The 23,416-nt window shown below is 36.0% G+C and overlaps 1 protein-coding gene across 1 annotated transcript in view; it reads right to left on the bottom strand.

Annotated features, from left to right (window-relative positions):
* Window positions 1–23,416, bottom strand: part of si:ch211-170a17.1 — an 829,907-nt gene that overhangs the window by 775,686 nt on the left and 30,805 nt on the right. The window lies entirely within an intron of this gene.

Below are 23,416 nucleotides of genomic sequence, written 5' to 3'. Positions count from 1 at the left end.
CTAGCTGTGCATTTAATCTATTGTTTACCTAAAAGATAGCAATGTCCACTAGCAAAATAAACATTGTACAATCATTGTACATTTGGTTTAACACAGACTTTAAAGCAACATTTAACAACAACAACTAAAGTTTAACTTAAGTTAAGCTTGTGTGTAGTTCAGCAAGGTGCCGCTATTTTTAGATAAAAGTACTGTGCTTTCGTTTCCTTTCAGCATTATTTTGCCACTTTTCTCTGACTTCCTTGCAGGTTCTTTTCTTTCTCCCTGACAGTTCAAAGCATAAGGTTATTTTCTTTATATACAAAAAAAGGCAAGAAGTGTTTCTCAGCAATTTGATTTCAACATTGTGCCTCGAACAACTATTTAAATACATCCAAAATCCTGCAAAGCAGCTCGTCTCTTTCTTTCCTTCCTTCCTTCCTCTCTCCCTCTCTCTCCAGCCTGGGCATATAGTTTGCCAGGTCACACTCTGATCTAAACCATCAGAATCACTGTGGGAGATCTGGCAACCCTCGTTCAGCAGACAAAACAAAACCCGGTCCACAGAGCGCTTCAAGAGCCGTCCATTATATTTCAGCACACCCAATTGATGTTTTGGGGAATTCGAATGAACCCGCACCAGCACGGACAACATCCAGCAGATATGATGTTACATTTTTCCCTTTATAGACGAACGCTGGCTAATGAAGGCCGCTGGGAAGACGCTGATAAAAATCAGATGAGGGCGAAGAAAGAGAAATGGCTGCCCGCCAAACGTGGACATGCTGTTGATGAACCGAGACAGCAGGTGACGGGCCAAAAAAACACACTTTCTGATAGTTCTGGCACTACTGGATGTTAATAGGTGTTTTGTGTTAGTCAAAGACATCCAGTTCCCTTAGCCTTCACAATATGGTCTCCTAATGTGTGCGTAGTGTTTTGGGGATGGTAATGAAAAGGAGTTGACTTTTACGGTGATGCTCTATAAAACCGCTTTGCCAAATAACCAAACCAACAGAGACGGATATTCTTTTATCTCTCCTCAACGTTAAGGATGTTTGATCATATACCTACTAGCCGTGACATTTGCAAGTGGCTGTTAGAAAAATCACTCCAGAGTTTAAACAAAAGACGATGCTAAATCTGCATACAAGTCAAATACTTTCTTGTGAATAACTTAGCTAGGAGCTGAGACCACGGGGTTCTCAAATGTGCCTTTGAAAAAAAAAAAAATCACATTTCCACTCTGTAAATGTCAAAACCAGTCTGTTAAAGGACAAGGGCTAAGTATATGATCTTGAGGGTCAATCTTAACCACTTGTGCTGCTGAAAAGGTTGAATGACATTCGCTTTGACTGAAAGCAGATGCAATCAATGCAGATTTCATGTGAAATTTTGCTGAAACGGCTTCATCTGTGCCTGAAGAAAGCGGGGCTGATGGGAAAATAGGTGTGTAGACGTGTACACTTACATAATACACCATTGAATGTTCTCACACACAAAAAAAAAAAAAAAAAAAAAAAAACTCTTGCAGGCTCGGTTAAAGTTTACTTTCACAGCCAAACCATATAACTTTTTTTCATTTTTATATTTCCATTCTGTCTGACTGCATCTGTTTTTAGGGATAATTTGTTTACAGATTTTGTTTTTAATAGGAATTCAGTCTGACTTAATAAAACCGTTAAAATTCTGATTAAAAAAGCAAATAAACACAACAAATGTTAATAAAAAAAAAAATTTGACAATTGCCAATGTTTTTTGATTGAAGAAGAATTATGTAATTACATATTGTATTACTGTAAACCTAGCCAAATTCAAACCTTAATTATATTAAACTAAGTTTATGCATTTGCTAGTATACTTGGGTAATATAAAAGGCTGTATTACATTTTTTTCCACATGTTTTTGTTATCCTCACACATTAGTGCTAGGGTTGGGTTGATAGGCTATGCCATCGTTCATCATCCGATGGCCGAAAAACATCACGATGCTGAGCTAGCCCCAACCGCAGCAGCAACCCGCTCGCTCTTACACTAATTAGTCTTTTTTAAATTGCCATTTTAGAATAAAAACGATTCACGTCCACTCTGGCGTTTCAACTAGCATTTCTAAAAAAAAAAAAAAACCTACGTCCACACTATACTGATGAAAACACACATCACATGACCACACACAAAAACACACACACAGGCATGCGCTGCAGCATACGTGCACATCTGAGCTCAATCAGCGGATGCTTTGAGCACAAAACCCCAGAGAGCACTGCACTTTGTACAGATTATCAATGATGTACCGCTGATTGCTTCTCACTACAGTTGTTAAACGTGATATTTAATTAATCTTGTCTCTATCTAATGACTCTTCGGTCTTTTGAATCGATCAAGTAATGTGGCACAGTGTCACTACACTGCTTCAATATTTAGCTTTCACGCTTGTACTTAGTTTTTTTAGCGAAAACCTCAGATACTGTTGGTTGGTTAATGTTAGTTGTGCACCTTTTTTTCCAACCAAGTTTGTGGACACCATTATAACGACACAGATCACTCTGCCTATTCCGGCCAGAGTCCTGCAGAAAATTATTTATTAAATTATTAAATTATTTTGTTATGAATTAATTTTATTATTCATAAATAATTAATTCACCGCCGCCTACAACAATGCCATTGTGATGTTTCACATTAGACATTGTACGATGCCAAATTGGTTGACATTGCCCAACCCTAGTTAGCAATTTTCCTCACAATATATCCAGCCTTAAAACTTTAAGGGCACACTTACACTATGCTATCCAAACCATACCCAGGCCTGTTTTCTAGATCGTTTACGAAGTGTAGCACTCTGAATCTGGCTCAGGCGTGGTTTAGTTGACCGACCCTGGCCCGTTTGGAAGAGGTGTGCCAGAGCGTGGTTCACTTGGGCGTGAAACTGACTTTTAAGTGACTGCTTTATATGGATTTTTTTAATCATTCTTCCTGTTCAATGAACGCAAACTGTCATAGCTTATTAAAGATGCAAACTCCTTACTGCATGACAGCTGCACCTTTAGCAAACCTGCCACACGAGGTCTTTATGAATGTTTAGGAGCGTCAAAAGTGGCTGATCTGTTCGGCTAAATATTTGACTTGGTTACTACATGCCACATAGCTAAAATTATATAACTAAAGCAATCTCCACTGTGCTAAGCGAAGAAGATTCTTAAACTGAACAGCGCATCATTGATGACGTAATCATGCTCAGGCTCGAATGCAATGTGAGTGCGGGCCATCGGGGGAGACGGGAGAGAGAACAAGCGTGCTTCAGCCTGGTTTAAGGCAACTGTACATAGCGCCCTAATTCACCTAATAATAACCCTTAAAATCACCCCATATTTTCCAACCCATATGTCTTTGGGAGTTCTTCAAGTGAAGTTTATTTATAAACAAATTTCGAAAGGATCATGTGCTTATGATTGTTCACAGCTGTTTCAGCATTAGCTCATGACTAACTCACTATAAATAACCAGAGTTTTCTCAGCTCAATATCTTCGTCTTGAAGAAACCTCCCCACCCAACCCTACTTTCCCTCCTTTCAAACGGGCGAAATTGATGCGCATCTTGGTGTTTCCATCAACCATTTTTACACGGTGGCCAGGGATTAGCACTGTTGCCTCACAGCAAAAATACCTCTTGTTTAATTCCCTTCCAAACCAGGCGACATTACTGTGCGGAGTTTTGCTTGTTCTCCCCGTGCTCACATGGGTTTTCCCAGGGTCCTCTGGTTTTCTCTCACAGTCCAAAAACAAGCACCCTAAACAGTTCATCCAAAACATTTATAGCCAAGCTCTGAGTACACCTCTTCTCAGCCATCCATATCCAGCACTTAGCTACAAATAAGCAAGGGGGGAGTCATCGAGATCTACCTGAGCTCAAACTCACCTCCTGCCCTGCAACGGTAGGAAGCCCAGGGCTCAAGGATCTTATAAGCTCAGGGCTCTCTCCCTGGACAGCATGCCAAACAAGCTTTATTATCAATCATCAGCTAAGTGTGAACTCTTGAAAATACTAAAGTATTGTATAAAACATAATAAATTATCTTTTGTAAACATACACAACATAAATAGCAAGCATACATGCATAAATTAATAAAACAATCAACATGAAATATGATTGTTTTCCATGATAAGCATTCATTTATTCATTTTCCTTCGGCTTAGTCCCTTATTTATCAGGAGTTGCCACGGTGGAGTGAACCACCAACTTATCCAGCAAATGTTTTATGCAGCTGATGCCCTTCCAGCTGCAAATTATTGAAATCAGTGTAAAGGATATTTTTCCCCTTCAAAAAATACCTTTTTTGAAAGGTTTCATGGATGTTAAAGGGCACCTATGGTGAAAAATCTACTTTTCAAGCTATATGGACAAACATATGTGTGTATATAATGTATAGACCATCATATCGGGGTTATATAAACACACCCAGTGTTTTTTTTTTTTTTTTTCAATTTAACAACATAAAAACGGTAGACCAATTGGAGCGGTTTTCAGACTGACCGCAACTATACGTAGGAGTGTGGTTCCCCCGCCCACCGAATTGATTGACAGCTGCGCGCATTAGCATGTCCCGGTAGTCACGTGTATGTCAACAAGAACAGACATACGCAAAGCAACTGGCAATAAAAGGTCCATTCAGTTTGCTAGGATCAGCAATCATCATCAAATGTGATTAAGATTAAGTTTCACATGTTTAAAGTGTTTTAAAACAGTGCACGTGTGTAATGAAGTACAGCGATTTACTTAAGCTTTACTTCATCAGCACAGCCGCGTGTCAGAACAATTATAAAGGAAGACGCTTCTATCCCGGTCTGTAGACATTAAATCAGGTTTATTTTGTACAATAACATAACAGATATCCATACAGCAGTGGAGATTAGCCTGTATCCTGTCACATTTGAGTGCAAAAACAGTGCAAAGCTAAGCGCGCTCTATCTGTCTGCCTGTGTATCAGTGTGTGTGTGTGTGTGTGTGTGTGTGTGTGTGTGTGTGTGCGTGTGCGTGAACTTTGTAACGATATTGCGTGTGACTCATCAATGCAACTGCATAACAAATACTGATTAGAAAAGTTCTTACTGTAGTATTTCTCACAAACGCTACGTGAGACCTTCTTCCTTTAGGTCTGTCTGTTGTCTGACGCAGCCGAGGGAGGAGATTAAAGCACAAGGGAAGGCACGTAAAAACAGTAGGCGGGGTGGACTCGTCTTAAAGGCGCAGTACGACAAAATTACCCCCTGGTGGAAATATGTATAAAACAGGTTCTTGTAAAAGGTAATAATAAAAATCTGATGGGTGTTTTGAGCTTAAACTTTACATACACATTCTAGAGACACAAAAGACTTAAATCTGAATAAAAGGGTAACCTAGGTGCCCTTTAAATAGATAGTTCACCAGACACCACAATAAAACTGTCAATGCTGTTATTTCTATTTCCAACATTTTTTGGTGAACTGTCTCTTTAAAAGCCAAAAAAGGACCTTTATTTGTGTACACGAGTATGCATGAAACAGTTTGCCATCGCACTGAAGTGTAAGATAAACACTTTTATTCCTAGTTCAAAACATAAACAAAAACAAAACAACCTGCGTTCTTATATCTCTCAAGACGAAAGCATTTCATCACATATTTAGCATTATTGTGTTTTCGCAGCATTCTAGCAGACAATAGTTTCATTACACTAGTGCTGTTTGGATAATTGATAATGAATTTAGAGAGGGAATAAAGTGAAGGCAACAATTACAGCTTAAGTTGGATCCAACAGAAAGTGCGAGATGAATTGTTCCTAATTGCTTTCAGTCATAATCACAAGCGTGCTGATTGGCCTCACTGATGGCTCTAAAAGGGACAGCTCTACTCATTACATAAAACTCGAAGTAATGACGCTGGGGTGGATTAAGAGCTCCCGCTTCATGGCTGAGGAGAATCAAAGCACTAATCCTTTGCTCCCTGAACTGCCTTCCTCCCTTCACAGCATTCCCATACTCGCTGTGCTAAAAGTTAAATGGCACAAATATTTGTTCTGGGCAAAGATACATGGAGTCCAGTAGTCTGGGGACAGCGCTGAAATCACCTCTCATCCAAGTCGCATCTGAATGTGCTTCTGATAAATGACTGTCACTTGGAGACCGCTCAACTGGAAATGTGCAGCCCTCAATGATTAACCAACAGATGCTAATCCAATGCAAATCATCACCCCTGTCTACAAGGGGAGAAAATGAAAACATGAATCATGTGAGGACCGGGCGAAATTAAAATGGCCATGTACGACACCAAGTCCTTGTGATTTAAATGCCTCGCAATCTCATGTAAATCGACCAAATCCACTAAATAATAAATACTTCACTATACAGTTTTTATTGAATTTTACTTTAGTTTTAAAAACCAACCTGTCACCAATTTTGGCTTTATAGTTGTGTGAGTTAGTAATGACACACTGTAAGATGTCATGTGATAATGTTTTATCTTCCAAATTTAAGCCAATGACCATATAGCTTTTTTTTTCTTATGTCCTGAAAAACATGCTAATTAAATAGGGTGTCCAAACGTTTTCACGGAATAATCTATATAGACACAGTATATTAGTAGTAGTACTAGTTATTTTGATAATTAAAATAATTTTGACAAAATAATAGAAAACCTTCATATTGTAAAACATGTTTACATATGGTTCACTGGTAACACTTTACAATAAGGTTGTATTAGTTAATGCATTTACTAACGTGAATAATGAATTAATCATTTACTACAGTATTTGTAGACGTTAGTTAATGAAAATACAGTTGTTCATTGTTAGCTCGTGTTTATTCACGGTGCATTAACTAATGATAACAAGCAATAATTTGTATATTAATAATTCATTAGCAGTTGTTGAACTATGACTATTAAATGTTTAGTAGAATTTTTTTATTTTTTTTTATTTGCTAATTCTGTTTTGTGGACTTTAAACGCTTTACTATGGACATGTTAATAGGTGTCTGTCAATCAATTTTAGATGGGCAGGGAAAACCACATTCCTATGTCATATTGCCGTGTGCCTCAAAAAAAAAAAAAGTCACTATCACCAGCGATCTAATCCTTGCAGATTGCTGGAAAACTACACATCAGTCACTGGAATACAAAGTGGACTGCAAGTGAACTACAAAGACCATCATGCACCTCACACACACACACCAGTTCCTGATTCTATTATTACATGCACACAACTCATAGACTGATTACCTGAACTTTATATTCACCTCTCATGTTTATACGCTTTACTACGGTGACATGTTAATATGTGCCGGTCAATCAATTAGGTGGACGGGGAAAAAATAATAATAGAGGAAATTTGGATCCTACTTTAACATAATTACAAAAAAAAAAAAAAAAGACTTGTTGTGTTTATATCACTATTACCAGTGATCTAATCCTTGCTGATTGCTGGAGAACTACATACTAGTCACTAAACTGTACTACAAAGACCATCATGCACCTCACACACCAGTTCCTGATCTCGCTTGATTACATACACACAGCTGGTAACTGCTTACCTAAACTTTATACTCACCTCATACACACACACACACACACACACACACACACACACGCACACACTTTGCTGAGTCATGTTGTTATAACTTTACGAAGCATTTCTGTGTCTTGTTTTTTTTTTTCTGCCTTGTTTCCTCACCCTCGCCATGTGTATTGTCTATGCCGTTAGCCGCCTGTACCGATCTCTTCGAATGTGAACCAACTAAACTTTTGCATTGTCCTTTATGTAACAGTTTGCTCCTGCTTGTGACCATTGCCTGCCTGACTACTTTTGGTAATAAGGACACTGCATTTGGATCCTCAACTCCGATGCCAGTATCATGTTACACAGTCCAATATGACTGTGTACACACTATACCTACACCCGGTTTGGTACAAACAACTTCCAAAAGTTGATCTTGCATCATAGGTGCCATTTATTGTGTTGTATTGTTGTTGTTGTTTTTTTTTTTGGTTTATAATTTTTGATCACGAGTCTCTTTTTTTTTTCTTTTTTTTTTTTTTGATGACTGCTGTTCTTCAGAAAAATCCTCCATGTCCTACAGATTTACTTCAGTTTGTCAGCATCTTCTGCTAATTTGAATCCTTTCCAGCAGTGACTGTATGATTGTGAGATTCATCTTTTTACTCTGAGGATGATTGAGGGACTCAAACACAACTGTTAAAAAAAAGATTTAAATCCTTACTGATGCTCCAGAGAGAAACACATGGTATTAACAGACAGGGGGGACAAAATGTGGCTTTGTCTTTGAATAAATTAAATGATAACTGCCCATTTTAAAAGAAAAATAAGCCTGTATCAGGCGACCAATGCTGGAATTTTAACTTACACATTACTACAAATTTAAAGGGACAGTTCACTGCAGAAATCTTTCACTGATCCTCCACTAGTTCCACACCTGTTTAAATTTCTCTCATCTGTTGAACAAAAAAAAAAAAAAACATTCATTGACCACCATAATATTTTAAGTTCCAACTATGATGTCAATGACTGCTTTTTTCCCCAGCATTCTTGAAAATGCATTGTTTTGTGTTCAACAGAAGGCAGACATTCATAAACATTAAGAACCACTCGAGTTAGTAAATGAGAAAGAGATGTTCATTTTTGGTAGAACTATCCCTTTAAAGGATATAATTATAAACCAAGTGTAAATTATTAAATTAAATGGCTATTTATTTTTAAAAACAAATCTTGTACAGGCATTTGCACACAGTTATTACATTAACAGATTTTCTTTTGTGAACTGCAAATCAAGCGTAGAGTATATATAACTTTTACAAGCAAAATATATTAATAGCCATGACTCCTGAAGATACGTTGAGGTCTTATGAAGTAATAGAGTCTGTCTGTAAGAGAAACTGTACATTATTTACAATATTATTACAACCGCAGCCTCTGCAGCACAAGTTTCCCCGACAAATAATGATGAATGTTCTGGAGCAAATTTTGTTTACAACCTTATGTTGCATCATCCAGGATAAACACAAATACCACTCTGATGAACAATACACAACACACACTCTCACTATTTTGTGTATACAGAAAAAAGAAACCACATCAGTTTACTAGTAACTTTACATCCATTTATACATCACTATGTCCTGGTCATTGAAGCTTTGTTCACACATCAAATGAAATAGCATAGACTTAAGGACTTAATAGAATTAAGGATTAATACTAATTGACATAATAGACATAACTAATATACATCCTATGAAATTTCAGGGTTTTCATGTTAGGACAAATATTCAAAAACAAAATTCTGATCTTTTGTAGGTTATTAGTTACCATAAATTTATTATTACTAGCTTTAACAAATAAACTAGTAACTAATAGAGTTTAACAGTTACCCTGCAGACAAATAGTATGTAGGCAGTGTTGGTGGAAGTTACTTTTGAAAGTAATGCATTACACTGTTAAGTTACTCCCCCAAAAAGTAACTAGTTGCACTACTTTTTATGGTATGTAATGAGTTACATTACTTTTCAGTTACGTTGTGCTACTTCTAATGAACTTCTACTTCTCTTTTTTTTTTTTTTTTGGACATCCAAAAAGATGGACTTCTGAACATGCTAAAGAAAGGTAGAAAGAATGCGGCTGTAGGGTACTATTATGAAATAAATGAATATTCGGTGCGATACATAAAAGAGGAGAAAAATAGCATAAGTCTTTAAACAAGAGAGAAAAGTGAAAAAATGTTATTGCCTTTCTGAGAAAAGTGTATAAAGTGTATAGTGAGGGGTTTTACAGCCTTAAAACATCTATAAAAATGCTAAAAAAAAAACAAAGCTGACTACTTCACAGATTTTGCCTATTGTGGGTTATTTATAGAACGCAACTCATAGGTCTCAAACTTGATTCCTCTGCACAGTTTTGCTTCAACCCTAATTAAACACAGCTGATCAAAATAAACAAGGTGCTCAAGACTACTAGAGACTATTAAGCAGGTGTGAGTTGGAGGTGGCTGGAGCTAAACTGTGCAGAGCTGCGGCCCTCCAGGAATTGAATTTGAGACCATTGACGCAACTTCTGCAATTAACGAGAGACCGATGTAATGTGAGAACATTCTGACCCAAGAGCTATACATGCTTGGTATACAGATCATTGTACATACAGATTATTGAAAGTTCTAAGAAATGTGTTTGCTACTTTTGTACTGTTTGTAAAATCACTGTCTATTGAGACAACCCCCTTTTCCTTTTATTTAATGCTTTCAAAATTACGAACACATTCTCTAGTTGAATGTGTGATTCATTGTGACTAATTTTTATTTCAGCAATTCATTTTTAAAAGCTAATTAATAAAGCTAAAAAGTAACTGGAGTTACTTTTTTATGTAAAAAATATGATTACTTAATTTTTAAAAGTAATGCTTTACTTTATTCGTTACTTAGAAAAGTAATATTAATACATAACGTGTGTTACTTAATGCGTTACACTGTATATGATGTCTGAGTAATGTCTAGGGCCAGACAGAATCTGCGGAGGTTTTTTGCTATTTCTGCTAAGAATTTTGGTAAAAATCTGCGGATTTCTGCGAAATTATTTTGGGAGTATCCAGCGGAGTATCATAACTAAAACCTTAATATATAAAAGTAATAAATTACTAAATAAAAACTAAATAAATTAGTATATAAAAGTTAAAAAGTAAATAAACAGAATTAATGATGGGCTAAAAATCTGCACAAATCTGCGGAATTCTGCGCGCGCAGATTCCGTGTGGGCCTAGTAATGTCTTATTTGAACCATGCCAATTAAATAGGGTGTCCAAACTTTTTTACCTGACTATCTATATACACACAGTATATTAATAGTAGTACTAGTTCTTTTGATGCCAAGAGCTTCACCCTTCCATTCAGTACACAAGCAGTATTTGCATTTCACAACCAGTTTCTGATTTCTTTTCCTTCTTTTTCTTTTCTAATTTGAAAGTGATGCGTACCACAAGAATGCCAAAGCAACTTATTCAGATCCTCTCATTATTATGCATTGGAAATGTCTTTCGCAGGGGCAACATATGAATTCAAAGTATTTTATCAAAGGCGGAATCTTGTTATTTCTGTATTGTACATGCATCATCTTGCCCCGTATGATAATGCTCTCTTCAAACAGATCCCGTTTTCTCTATGAAAATACACTGAATGTGCTTTAACTCTTCTGGTTATGAAGGGAGTAAGACAGTGTGACATTTTCTCTAGTCATCTTACATCACTTTTTATTTTTGAAAAGAAGATCCCAGTCTCTGACATTTAAACCTGTTCCCTCAGCAGCATTAATGTGCCATTCACTGAAGGCAATTTTGGGACCGTCAGGATGAGTGATGCCAAATTGTGGTATTATTTTTATAAAGGAATAAAAATGCCATTTTCGGCATATGTCGGAGATGAAACTACACAGACTATTTGTCGGGTCCAAGATTTGCTTTTGAAGTGATTGAAGTGCTGTTTCAAATATAAGTAAATACTTTTATTTGTTTGTTTTATTTATTTATTTATTTATTTATTTATTTATTTATTTATTTATTTATTTATTTATTTATTTATTTATTTATTTATTTATTTATTTATTTATTTAGTTATTTAGTTAGTTATTTAGTTATCAATCTATCTATTTATTTATTCACTTAAAGTGCTAAATCCTTACTTGTTTTATGGTCAAATCACAGACAAAAGCCATGTAATGTCTAAAACAGTATTATTCATTCATTTTCTTTTCGGCTTTGTCCCTTTATTTATCTGGGGTTACCACAGTGGAATGAACCACCAACTTATCCAGCATATATTTTTACGCTGCTGATGCCCTTCCATCTGCAAAGCATCACTTGGAAACATCTATACACACTCATTCACACATATTGACTACGGACAATTTAGCCAACCCAATTCACCTATACCACATGTCTTGGCCTGTGGGTGAAAGGGGACTACACGGAGGAAAACCACACAGAAATGCCAACTGACGCAGCTGAGACTTGAACCAGCGACCTTCTGGTTGTGAGGTGATTGTGCTACCCACTCCACCACCGTGAGTCCCAGAAACAGTATTAATGAGAGAGTAAAAAAAAAAAAAAAAAAAAAAAAGAAACGGATGGATTGGATTAAATGGATTAGCTTTAAACGGGCTATATTAGTGATGCACAAACTTTTTTTTACAAAGAGCCAGGACCCAAACTTGATTGAGGGCTGTGGGCTGAAAATATTTGCCAAACTGTGTTACATCAAAGTGGCCATGGGTAATTTCAAAGAATATTAATTTTTTGAATGTGTGTCACAATAACCAGTAATCTAGCCAATACAGATAGTTGGAGAACTACACATATGCCACTTTAGTAAACTACAACTCCCATTGTGCACCTCAGACACACCAGTTCCTAATTACCCGATTACACACACACACCTGGTGTAACAGTAACACAAGGAAGACAAAGAAGGATAAACTTCAAGGGTATTTATTAAAGTGATGCAACAACAGTAGCAAAGTGAAGCAGGTAAATGGTGTTGCAGAGGGTGAGCGATCTCACACATAAACAATTCAGCTGGTAGGTTTAGTTCTTTGGTGAACACCAACATAAGAATAGTCACTTTCTGAGACATGTGTATATGCATCCACAGGATGGGGAAAACATCCATGGAAGAGCACAGGAGAAATCGGGAGAGTAGACGAGGAGAACCATCCGTCTTTGATTCCAGTGAGTGAGTGAACAGAGTTATATTGTGTGCTGGTGATTGCAGGTGCAGGTGAGGGTGATTATTAGTCTGGTGAGGGTTTACGGGTGTGGTGCGTGGTGGATGGTGATTAAGAGCAGTGATTGGGACTACGGGAACAAGCAGATGGTGTGACACCTGAAAGCGTATGATGGATTAATCAGATGGAAATGCAGCACACACACAGACATATGCTGAGTCTTTTTCAACAAGCGTTTTCCTTGTTTTGCCTTCCAGTGCTTTTTGACCTGTTTTGTTTTATTGTTTATGCTGTTATGTCACCTGTCCTGACCATTTGCCTGTTATTTTGACCACGTTCTTTGTGTTACCCTCATGCATGTTTGACCATTGCCTGCCTGACTACTCAATTAATATTTTTTCTATAACATATACATTTGGGTGTGTTGTATCTCAAGGTGTAAATTAATCATGACAGCTGAGAGCAGTTTAATCAATCTTAACAAATTGTAATTAATGTTCTTAGAATGAGAGAGCAATAATTTTGCTTAATTATGAAGTAAATATTCTAGCCTAAAAGACTGGTTATTTAAAAGTCTTGTACAGGCACATTCAGTGTGTTTTTGGACCTTATTTCAGCTACATTTTCTTCTCCAAAAAATACTAACCACGCATAAATTTTTTTTCAAAAAAACGCAAGCATGCACAGCAATATTTCTCACATATTATTGTATTATTATTATTATTGTGTTGTATTATTGCACAGTGTGTGCTGAATACAAAAAAAAAAAAAAAAACATGTTGGCCAGTACTATGTAATAAGTAGCTGAAATACAAACAATGTCAGGGCATGTCAAAACATTTCAGGTCACCTCCGAACCCTGGTGGTTAAACTGCATGTTAAATTAGCACGTTGTCCCAGACCCTATTGTAACAACTTTCTGTCAGAGTTTGACAGGACAGACTGCACCTCGCATTCTTTTCATACAGATTACAAAATTTACGAGCACTTGGTCCATTTAAAATCATAGATTTTAAGCTTTATTTGGATGTAAAGCAAGAATTCGCTGTGATTCCAGCACATTTGTCGACCAACAAACTTTTGTGAAAGCATACATCCCCTGGAGAAACATCAATCTATAGCGATTGATGGTTGGCTCCTGTACTTGTAGGTGAGCTTCATTCGCCGTATTGACAGTTACACTTTCCGACATTTAAAACTTTACAAGTGACAAGTCATCTGTATTCTACAGTCTTTGATACTGAAGAAATTGTAAACCATGCTTATCCATGTCCTTCGAAACACATTGTTTTACAAGAAAATATTGATTGTTTACACTTTAAATGTAATATAATACATACTGTAAAAATGTTGACTATTAAAAAATTATTTCATTATTTGAATAAATTCATTTTCCTATCATTCTTTCAGGTTTTGACTGAAGCAATCAATTCAAATGCCCACTCATTGTAACAAACCACTGATATCAATATAACAATTACACTTTTCTTCTGTTCCTGATAAATTCTGAAGATTGTTGAACTTTCACCTTGACCCTTGAATACATTAGCCACCTTACCTTAAATTACACATAATGTCAAACCATTGGGTTATTTCTGTCTATAACGTAAAATAAATTCTTAGTGAGCATCGGTAAGGAAACCAGACTCGCAATGAGGTGCTCAAAAGCTATTTAAAATCTCAAGCCTCTATTACAACAGGGAACAGGTTGACATTGTCAACGAGGCACACAAAATGTGACATGGCAGCCAGCCCACCTCGTGACTTTGTTATTTCACCACATTTTCTCTCACAATAGGAGTTTGGTGACGGATTGCAGTACATTGGAAATCACAGATGACATGGTTAAGAGAATAAATGCTTGTGAAACGAGGACACATGGGGGGATATTCTTCTGTATCCCTAGGATGACTTTCATTAGTGTCTGTAGTTTGATGGATATAGCATCGTTTTGGATGGCAGGTGCATCTCTACCCTTTTCTGTCTGCTGTGATTTATCTTGCACATCTGGAACAGTAACTCACACGAGATATGAAAATCTCTAAATTCTAAATAAAGGGATAGTAATGTAAGATTGTCTGAGAAATGTGTTCTTTTTTCACAGATCTACCTGAAAAAAATTAATAAATAAATAATAAAAACACACACAGTCTGAGCAACCTTAGTTTAAAACAATGAAAGCCGCTGCAGGCTTGTCATTAAATTACACAAAAGAGTCCCTAACGAACTACTAGATGAGCAATGAGCCTTGTTAAGCAAAAAAAGTAATTATAAGACTGTTTTAATGCTGGTGATTTACTGAGATACCAGTGAGATTTCAAAACAGTGATTGACGGAAAGCAAAAGGTTTAAATTTACTTTTAATTTCAGCCAATAAATCAAGCTGTAAATCACCACATGACGACATTTTATTCATTATTATATCATTTTTATTTTATATTATTTTTAATATATCAATACATTATATTATATTGTATTACAATATATATTTTTATTATATTATATTATATTATATTATATTATATTATATTATATTATATTATATTATATTATATTAATTTATTCATTTTCTTGTCGGTTTAGTCCCTTTATTAATCCGGGGTCGCCACAGCGGAATGAACCGCCAACTTATCCAGCAAGTTTTTACGCAGCGGATGCCCTTCCAGCCACAACCCATCTCTGGGAAACATACACACTCACATTCACACACACACACACACACACACACTCATACACTACGGACAATTTAGCCTACCCAATTCACCTGTACCACATGTCTTTGGACTGTGGGGGAAACCGGAGCACCCGGAGGAAACCCACGCGAACACAACTTCACACAGAAACGCCAACTGAGCCAAGGTTCGAACCAGCAACCCAGGGACCTTCTTGCTGTGAGGCGACAGCACTACCTACTGCGCCACTGCCTTGCCCATATTATATTATATTATATTATATTATATTATATTATATTATATTATATTATATTATAGGCCCAATCACAGAAATCATGATAACTGTAATGATAACAATAAAATTTATGAACATATTTATTTGTTTATTTATTTTAAAAATGTAAAAACAACAACAGAGTTCAGACCACAGCTATAAAATAAAATGTAGAGAAACATTATCATTTGAATTACTCTCAGATATTTTTTTTTCTCAGCATACTAAACAATAAAACACTGACAGGTAGTCGAAATCCATTGAAATAACATTAAAAATGACATGCGAAATTTAAAGCTACATTCGATATTTCTCTGCTTGATGCAGTGCCATTTTTTGCAAAGATTAAAGATAATGACTGTCTTGGATTTTATTGGTTATGTCACGGTACAGTGTATATATATAATAAATACCAATTTAAAAAATGCATGCAATCCAGGCTTATTTTTAGGTAGAAAATTACTTTAGGTATTTTATGCAAGTTTCTGCATTTTTGTGTTGACTCCTTAGAAAATGCTGGGGAAAATAGTTTATGTTGTTTTTGTTAGTGATCGCTAAATTCATGGTTTGATCAGATTGATTACATGAGCTGGACTCACAGGTCAGATGTGCTAACACAGTGGTCGGGAACCTATAACTCGCGAGCATGTGGCTCTTTGACCAAATAAACGTGGCTCTCTATGAAAATGATAACCGTTATTTTCCTGTTGAAAGTATAATTACAATTTCCTGTTTACTGTAATGTTTTACAGCAAAATGAATGAAAGCTGAGTTTACAATAAAAAATTTAATTAAATTAACTTGAATCACGACACCAATATAGGGCAAAACAACTCACATTTCTATAGTAATCTCTTACACATCAATTCAAACAACATTCATGGGTGAGTGGTGATGGCGAAAACAAAAAAAAAATCTAAGAAGCATCGAAAGTTTCAAGATGAGTGGACAGAAACATTTGCTTTTGTTAAAAGCTCTGGTGCTCTGCTTTGTCTGAATCGCACAAAATTTCCTCTTGTAATAAATCAAATGTTAAGAGACATATTTAAAACCCACCATGCACCTTTGGCAGCAAAGTACCATCTGAGCGAAAACTGAAAAGCAGCATGTGAGAAGCATGAACATAAACTGCAAACTGGACAAAACAGTTCTGCGATCTGCGCAGTACTAAATTTTGAATCTCGCTCCTGCCAAGTTTTAGCCTGAACCCGACCGCTCTTGCTTATATTCAGCATTTGTTGTCCCGCTGCCCGACCCCCCCCGTTTTCTACCCGCCGCGCCCGATCCCGCTAAAGAGCGGGGGGAGAACAAAACTGAAAACCACCCAGCTATACAGTCCAGACAGCCTATAACAAGCTGTCTGTATAAACACACACACACACACACGCTAAACACAGCATAAAGCTACTCATTCACACACATACATGCGTGTGTTCGCTCACTCGGGGGTCGGGAGCGATATTGCTAGACGGCCCACTCCCGTCCAAAATTAAACCAGTTATTAACCGCTCCCGTGCTTTATTCCGAAATTTATTCCCGCGCCGCAGAAGTCTGGTCGGGTCCTGCGGCTTCCGCATGACAGCCTCTGGAATGCAGTCCTCTACCTCATTGGTGATCACAAAACAAAAGATAGCAAATATGTAAAGTTGTGTATGCTTAGTACGGCAACTGAACTGTGTGCGAATTCTCCACACAAGCACACAAAGAAACACAAGCCGTAAATAGAAGACCTGGCCCTGTCCGCCAGAACTGCATGACCAACCATGCTAGAGCTGAAGATCTTTGCTTAAACCCGAAAGAACCCGGCAGTTTAATTGGGCTAAATTTCTATCATTTTAGACAGGGTCAGACCAGGCTCGGGTTTGCACTTAAGCTTTTTTAACTCACAACAGTCATGTGATGCATTTCGATTAGCGAGAGAAAGTAATCAAATCCTTGGTTACAACATTAAAACCCATTCCCGCAAAGGTGAAACAAATAATGATGTAAACGTCAAAAAAGAACGAATTTTGTGGAGTGGGAAATGTACAGCAAGCTGACAGGGAGATGATGAGGTCACTCGCTACATTGAAACCCCCATGAAATGGATGATCTTGTCTGGTGGAAAATAAGCAAACAATCCTACACAAAACTTGCAAAATTAGCCAGATCAGTAGTTCTACTGTATACATCCTGGCCAGCAGTAGCAGTGAAAGGATGTTCAGTGCTGCTGGATGCAACATCAGCGAGTATGGTGCTAAAGCCATACATGTATACAGTGGATTCAATAATGCTCCTCCACAAAAACAGTTAGCCTTGGTGACTAAAGGATGTTCAAATTATAACTAAATATTAATTAAATCATAAATGCATAATGTAGACAGAGTATATAATGTTGGCATTATTATTTTAATATTCATCTTCACCGTCGTCCTTAAGGCCAGATTGTGAAGAGAAGTGGCTAAACAAATCCCGCAGCGCCTTTATCTTAATTTCGTTATTGCCGAATACCAGTCATAATTTAGAGTTTATTTTGTTTTTCCAAATGTACTTTTCAGGCTCGGGCCAAATTCTGTCGGGCTTGGGCTCTATCAGGCCTAGTGAGATAACAGCAGTGTTTATTTCCAGTTGGTTTGAGGCCAAAATTAAATTGTTGAATTGTTAATTTCTTAATAAAAGTAAAATACAATTTTCCCATACGATTTTTGTTCTTTAAAACTAGTCAAAACTAAAGCGTTGCTGCATGGGTCTTTGCTAAAAAAAGGTTCCCGACCCCTGCACTAATAGCAAAGATAGGATGGGTTGATGCCAAATGAAAAGAATATTCAAAATTGAACACAGATCGATATCGTACATCAGTGTAAATGCAAATATATGTGTATTGCTTGGTGTGAATGGGTCTGAATGACAACTGCAAGTCATCCATCACAGTGGTTCCCAACCTGGGGTCCGCGCCCCCCTAAGGGGGGCGCCAGAGTTCACAAGGGGGGCGCGGGAGAGGATAAGTGTTGAGGTAGAAAAAAAGGCATAAAAATGCTCCACTATTTTATAGGGCTGTACAATTAATCGAAAATCCGGTTTCGATTTCAAACGATTATTAAAAAAGCATTAATCGAGATAAAGTTTATTGCATCATAAACCGCCCCCTTTCCAGTTGTTCACGTTTGTTGCTTCTAAAAGCGCGAAAGACCGCGTGCTTATTTGTGTGTGCAGCAAGCACACGCAGTCAGAAGCATGCGGCCGGTCAGCATTCGGTCTCATTCGCACACTGAGACGAGCAGCGGAGCGCAGACATATAAAGTCATCTTAACGTGAGCGCATTATTGGTCAAATAGGTGTCAAAACGCGGTGTTTAGTGATTATTTATATTAACCCTCATTTGTGTAATAAACAAACGAGTTGAGGATCAAAAGACGTGAAAGAGAAACCATTAAAGAGACAGCGAGAAATATTCCTGCTTCCGCCTGTTTTTATCATTAATCAAACAATGACAAAATCCCTCACTAGTCTTGACTGAAGGACTGCTGTAGCTAAAGTGTTTTTCTTACAGTGAAGATGCTTAAATCACAGTTTGTTTAATATTTTTATTCTATTGTATTTATTTCTCTTTCCTTTGCAAGGTGGAAATAACTGTATGTATACACTTGAAGTCAGAATTATTAGCCCTCCTGAATATTAGCAACCATTTTCCAGCCCAATTTCTGTTTAATGGAAAGAAGATTTTTTTTACTTATTTCTGAACATATTAGTTTTGATATCTCGTTTCTAATTACTTATTTCTTTTATCTTTGCTATGATGACAGTACATAATATTTTACTAGATATTTTTCAAAATACAAACATTCAGATTAAAGTGCAGTTCAAAGGCTTAATTAGGGTAATAAGGCAAGTCATTGTATGACAGTAGTTTATTCTGCAGACAATCAAAAATATATATTGCATAAGGGGGCTAATAATATTGAAGTTAAATTGGTTTCAAAATATTTAAACCTGTTATTATTCTAGCTAAAATAGAACAAATAAGCCTAGAAGAAAAATATTATAGGAAATACTGTTAAAATTCCTTGCTCTGTTAAACATAATTTTCGGAAATATTTCTAAAAAAAAAAAATCTCAGGAGCGCTAATAATTTTGACTTTAACTGATAATCGTTTTGAATAATCGTGATTACAATTATGACCAAAATAATCGTTATTATGATTTTCCCAAAATCAAGCAGCCCTACTATTATATATGTATTTTCAAGTACTAAAAAAAATCAAAATCAAAACATGCTTAAAATTCCAACATAATAGTAAAAATAATTAAAATAAATAACTTTAAATAATTATTTAAATTTTGCTCACGCAATGTGCTTGTCCAACGCGTCGTAAAGGCAAAATCAAAACAAAAATGGCAGAGAAACGTAAATGCAGTGGTTCTTCAGAGGCGAATATACATATTATATATTAATATTACACAAACACACACATACAGTATATATATATATATATATATATATATATATATATATATATATATATATATATATATATATATATATATATATAGACAGTACATATGTGTGTGTGTGCGTGTGTATTTAAATGGTGGGGGGCTCCAATGTTTGTATATGTTCATGGGGGGGCCCCAAAGAAAAAGGTTGGGAACCACTGATCTATCATATAAGAAAAAGAGGTACAGTGGTTATCACGGCTGTAGCAAACATTTTAATTACTTGATAATTTGTGGAATTTACATGAAATCATGATTTTGTTCTAAGATGGAATGTAGCCCTGCTTTATTAAAAAAAAGTGATGTTCTAATTCTAATTATATTCTAAGTTCATTTTACCATAAAACTGCTTATGATGCTGTATTTAAGACTTAAAGGTAAAAAGTTGAAATGTTTCCTGACTAACTGACCCATGAACCACTGTCGCATGTTCTCAAGAGACACACTTAACCTCAGGGCTGTGGAATTAAGTGTCTTGCTCAAAGCACTTGAAGCCACTTTGAAAGCATCAGCTAAAATGCACAAATAAGTAATTAATTAGCCATCATTAAACATTCAGCCTGTTCTCAGAGTGGGCTGGTACGGGACTCGCTGGTACAAACAATGTCATGAAATTGGGGTTATACGAAAATGTATTTTGTGGAGGAAAAAAAAAAAAAAAAACTACACCATAAATTCACATGCATTTTACAGTATTTTTTAACTCTGTGAAACTGTAATTTGATGATCTGCTTCAGACATTCTGTTGATGTCAGCTAACTTTCATTATAGAGAGTAAGTTTACTGTTAGGCTAGGGTTAGTAAAATAAATAGCAAAAGCTTGTTCTTATGCACATTCACTTATGAATGTGAACTAAAGTTAGAACTTTTTTTTCCTGCTGGTACTGTTGTTTTGGAAAGAGAAAGAGGATTTCAAAGGCAGCCAGTGTGTCAGCATAAATTAGCACACAGAGCTTTAGTTATTCCTGGCAGTGCCAAGCAAACATGCACATTCTCAATTAAGGCAACATTGAATCATTCCAGAGTTTGATTTGATTTTTTTTATTATTATTTAATTTTATTTTATTTTATTTTTCTCCCCTCTCTCAAAATTGATCATAAAAAAAATCATATTGTTTACACAATTTACATAATTAAAAAACAACTAAATAACTAACTCAAAACTTTCAACCCAGTATTTTAACACAACACAATGTCAGATTCAGAACTTTTTGATTTAACTACTAAATATGAATTTGTACAATCACATTCGATCAATGATGGCTGCATTTAGGGGTGGGGTTGGGTGCCACGCCTCATTTTAAAAATCCTACATTTTCGTATGACTAAATTTGTATGAATTAGTTACTGAACTGACAAGACGTAAAATAGTTAAAGTACATTTCCTCGTGAGAACAGGCTGTTTTTCCCCTCCGGCACCATGACATTTAAGTTTACATCACTTTTTTGCAATTAAATTCTAATCTAATCATGACACACTATACATCATTGGAAATGTCAGTGGCTTCTGATTACATATTTTAACACTGTTTTTCATACATATGAAGTATATAATATATATATATATATATATATATATATATATATATATATATATATATATATATATATATATATATATATATATATATATTATACTCTAAATAAAGCAGTCATGACAAGCGATATAACATTAGAATGTTTAACATTTCTATTTTCCAAATATGGTGTTTGTTTTTGTTACCGATATTTATCAAAATCAGACAAATACTGGATTACTTGCATAACACACTTTATAAGAGTATTTTATTTATTATAATTTTTGCAAAAGGGAGGACATAATATCAGCATCGTTGGAGAACAATCTAGATGTTTCCTTGCAGTTTTGTACTTTTAAGCAGTTAAAAGTTTTAAAGTAAAAGCAATTGTCCACTGTAGTTGTTTGCCTGAAAAAAAGATTAAGGTGTATATGTCTGAATATAGTCTATATATCAATTATTCAATGTCCTTCGGCTTAGTTTACATTTAGAGGTTGTCACAGCAGAATCAACCGCCAACTATTCCAGGATATGTTTTAATGGAGCAGATGCCCTTCCAGCCACAACCCAGTATTGGGAAACACTGATATACCTTCATTCACACACACAGTCTTACGAGGGAAAATTTTATTTATTTAGTTCACCTATAGCGCATGTCTTTGGACTGTGAGGGAAACCAGAGCACCCAGAGGAAACTTAAATTTAATTTCCAGAAGAGATGAAAACTGAATTAAGATATAGTTTTGAAACATATCTTTGTGCTAAACAAATGAAATGAAACATGTAGGTTAATGGATGTCTTCAAGGGGTGTGAACCTACAATGGTTTAGTTACGATTATCATGCCATCGTTTCAATTCGATATCTTGGTGCATCTTGGTGCATCTTGGTGCGTTGACAATGCTTTTCATACATTAGATTTTTTCTTCACAACACAAGAATTCTTTTTATTAAAATCTATAAATATATTAATATTTATCTACTATTTGTAATACAATTCCGTCCTTTAATAAAAGCAGTAAGATATACGAACCATACCTTTAATATGACCTGCTCAAAGAAAACACACTTTCTGAATGTATCAAACTAAACTCCAATACATGCACAGAACAACATGAGCATTTAGCAAATAAACTAATGCAAATAATATCCCGCTTGCTTTTTGAGCAGTCAAACAAGGTCTTACACCCCTATGACTGGTTATTGTCTTCACTCGCTAAACAGAAAGGGCTGCGATCCGCTTTAGAAAAGAAAATGCTGTTAACCGATGAGTGACTTGGGAAGAACAGCAGCGGTTAGTCTATATGCGAATAATACGCACTTATCACAGGCAATCCATAATAGACACAGTGGAGAACACTTGCACCTCAGGCATGCTCATGTCAGGATCCACAAGTATCGCTTTAACAGCCAAGAGGAGAGGAAAAGTGAAATAGCAGTTTGTGTGCTGTCTCTTCTTTAGTGTCAATGAAGAACTTACCAGCAAACTCATAGGCAGTTGGATTGTCCATAAATATCTCCCTTTTTAGTAGGAGCGTTTTATTTACTTTTCCTCATGTCCTTCGCCATAGTATTCTACTACGACATCGCGCATAGGACATAAATGACATCAGAACGTATTAAGCGGTTATGATTATTTATGATTATTACTGAACTGATATCAGATTGTCCCCATCTGCATCGCGGTGTACCAAAGAAACAATTAATTTTGACACCCCTAAGGTCTCCAGTGGAGTGCGTACAACACAGTTTCCTTATC

This window comes from Danio rerio, chromosome 14 (assembly GCF_049306965.1).
Source record: "Danio rerio strain Tuebingen ecotype United States chromosome 14, GRCz12tu, whole genome shotgun sequence".
Classification (NCBI taxonomy): Eukaryota; Metazoa; Chordata; class Actinopteri; order Cypriniformes; family Danionidae; genus Danio; species Danio rerio.
This window is presented reverse-complemented; position numbering and strand designations above follow the sequence as displayed.